At 48.4% G+C, this 3106-nt stretch overlaps 1 long non-coding RNA gene across 1 annotated transcript; it reads right to left on the reverse strand.

Moving 5' to 3' along the window:
* Positions 1 to 225: 225 nt before the first annotated feature.
* On the reverse strand, positions 226 to 2836 carry LOC144154990 (uncharacterized). Its single transcript, XR_013319491.1, has 3 exons — positions 2104 to 2836; positions 1588 to 1695; positions 226 to 460 (listed from the first exon to the last, which is right to left on the reverse strand). It is a non-coding gene; the product is annotated as an uncharacterized LOC144154990 (long non-coding RNA).
* Positions 2837 to 3106: the final 270 nt, after the last annotated feature.

Here is a 3106-nt window from a genome sequence, read left to right on the forward strand (position 1 = left end):
AGCTAGGGACACAGCATAATGCAGAATGGCAACCTCTGTGCTTACTTTGTATACTTCGCATTTGATGTTCCCTCCTGCTTTACTTTTGCGTGCAGCAGGAACTTTTATTGCTTACTGTATGTGCATATTGTATTTATTTTATGTACCTCCCTTTGCTGTTATTTCTGCGGGCAGCAGGAGCTGTGGCATGCAAACAGAAGCAATACACAAGCACATTTGCTCCACACATCTTGTTTACTGGCATTTTTTTTCGTACGCCACAACAAGGCGCTCCAAGAGGTCCATTCGCCTGTTGTGCCGTGCCTCTCTTTTTTGTTCCATCTCGCTGATTTTCTCGATCAGCCGGTCAATGGGCGTTTCCCCCTTTTTTTTCTTGGGGGGCGGAGGTGTACCAGGCTCTGCAACCTCGGCAGCTGCCACATCACCTCCATCCTCCGGGTCATCAGCCTGCACTGGTTCCCTGCAGTGTGGGGAAAAAAAACTCATTGGGCAGAGAGTAGCAGAAGTGCTTCACACTTACTTTCAAGACAAATGCTAAGGGGCTCATTTCTTGACACTACATGGCACAATTTCAAACTTCAGCATGTGCTTTTAACAAGATCGCACCTCAAAGGAGTACCTACACCAACAATTTCACCAGCTTTGGTTTCTTCTTTATGCTCATTAGAACTAACCTGGTTTTGCTGCCGAGCATCCTGTGACAACTGCTCTAGGCTTGCCTAGCACAAACACCCTGTGCAATACCTGGATTTGATTTAATTTTCCCACTGGAGCGTTTTCATATCCGTCGCTTAGTTGGCGAAGAATGTATTTTGTCTTTGTTATTTCTCTCCTCAAACCCAGAACAAGTGTACAACCTCGGCTGTCCTGACTATTTATTCCAAAGTTTGACTCAACGTTTGCCTACCTGCTCTTTTCCAACTTTTGCAGTAGTCTTCTTTCCCAAGAACACTACTGCGTGTTGAGTGTTTACCTAACTCATTACTGGTTTGATGTCGTCATGGACACCAACAGCCTCATCCTTACAGCTTGCATCCCTATTTATTTAATTTGTACATACTGCAGCCCCTACTTGCGGCTATGGCAGGAGTGAGCATACAGCAGAATAAGTTCGAACAGCAATTAAACAGAGCGGCGGCACAATATAACAAAAGCACAATTACAACGAATCAGAAATGGCAAGTATAAATTTTTCGAGTAAAAGGGAACTGGTGTCACCAGACAATCCGTTCCAATGTTCAGCAGTTCAAGGGAAAAAAACTAAATTTGAATGTCCTACAGTTCTGCAGTGGTTTGGTTCGATGTTGAGATGGTGATTGTTTCTAGTAATGGACGGCAAGGCAAATGAAATTATGTAATGTGAAACATGCGATAAGCTGAATGGATAAGACAGTGAAGCAGTTTCATAAAATTATTGAGTCGGCGCGTGCGTAGCGGTGTAAGTTCTAGGGATGAAGGGGCAAGGGACGGCGAGAAGTAACGGTCATAATGATTATGACTGAACACGTTCAACCTTCCAGCTTTCCTAGAACCTATTTAGAACCGTTCTCTAATCTCCTGAGAGCAAACAAACTCTGTTGTACTTACGGCTGTCCAGCTGGGCCTTCATGGCTTTCTTCGGCGATTCGCCGGCCAGGCTCGTATAGGACTATGGGGCGGACTGCGTGCTCCTTATCCAGGACATCTGCCAGTTCGCTGCGAGAAGTTATAACTGATCTTATCAATTGCCCAAAACATTTTCTACTGTCGAGCAAGATATTAGTAGTCTGCCTGCACAGTACTCGCGCTGCACCCCATAAGGGAGTATGTGGCGAGCAAATATATGTAAATGGTCACGGTTAGCTTTAGTCAAACAATTCAACATACAAATATGATTTTAATTATTGCGAAATGCACATTGCCAATGATTTTAATTATTGCGAAATGCACATTGCCACTAGCATCGGCAGGTTAAACTTCGTCAAAATGGTACAGGCACACTAATTGAACGGATCCAGGTTTTGCATGTTTATAATTTCAGAGAAAGGCCACACACTCTTGCAGCGTAAAACACGAGACAGGAGTATATAAAGAGAGGGACTGCAAAAATCGAGAAACACGCACTCTTCAAACTCGCACTTCGCTGCTTCCTCCCCTGTCCGCCGGCACTTTGAGACAACTCTCTTGTAGGCTCTTTCAAGCGATTTCCATTTATTTTTTACTTGGAGCTCGGTGAACCTGGCGCCGAACTCCTCGTTCAGCAGGTCGGCGATGTGGCGCCACAAGTCTTTTTTGTACCTGTGCGCAAGACAAACACGTGTTACAGCGGCCACCACCTGCACGCCTAAAACATGCACTAAGAGAAAACGCACTTGTAGTCGCGCGGCTTTGCTTTGGCCTCTTTGTACAGGCAAATCAGCCGCAATGTTCTTCTCCGGCTCCACAGCGCTTCGTCGGGAACCGGTGCGTCCCCCGAGGGAGACGCAAAGGCTGCGGCTCCTAAGTCGGCATGAGCTGCGGCGACATTTCCGTTGTCGCCGCTGGCGAACTCGTCCCGCTCTCCTGCCTCGTGGAGAGGCGAAACGGCAGGCAGTTCAGGTTCAGGCGCCTCTGCATACCTGACCCGTATTTCTCGGCCGTCTGAAATAAAATGCCGCCTCCATTTATCGTGTACCACGCTACGCACGGACTGGCACGACATTCCGCAGATCCTTACCTGTGGTTTTGAAAAGCTCGTGGCCGTCGACAACTAAGGTGGCCCCGTGCTCGTCCAAAACGGGGTGAAGCTCCGTCAAAACTCCGCCAATTGTGACCAGCATTTTGCGAGACACCACAGAACAGGGAGGATTTTAGAGAAGCAAAGGTCTAGCTTTGCCTGTAGTGCCAGAAAAAGCGTAGTGGCGGCGTCGTGAACTACCCAGTACGCCCGCTTGATGGCGCTGTAAACACGGCTTTGTAAACATGGCGGATGCTTTTTGCACAGGCCGCTTGAGCTCCTTAATAACATGGCTGCCCTCGCACGGCGGCCGCCGGTTCGTTGCTCCACGGCCGGACTCGACTCTCCTCCTCCCGCGCGCGAAAGGGGCGTCGAGTCCGGCCGTGGCTGCTCCTGCTGGCTCCTGGCTGG

The sequence above is a fragment of the Haemaphysalis longicornis genome, unplaced genomic scaffold, assembly GCF_048455015.1.
Source record: "Haemaphysalis longicornis isolate Haplotype H1 unplaced genomic scaffold, Haemaphysalis longicornis Haplotype H1 scaffold_1, whole genome shotgun sequence".
In the NCBI taxonomy this organism is placed as follows: Eukaryota; Metazoa; Arthropoda; class Arachnida; order Ixodida; family Ixodidae; genus Haemaphysalis; species Haemaphysalis longicornis.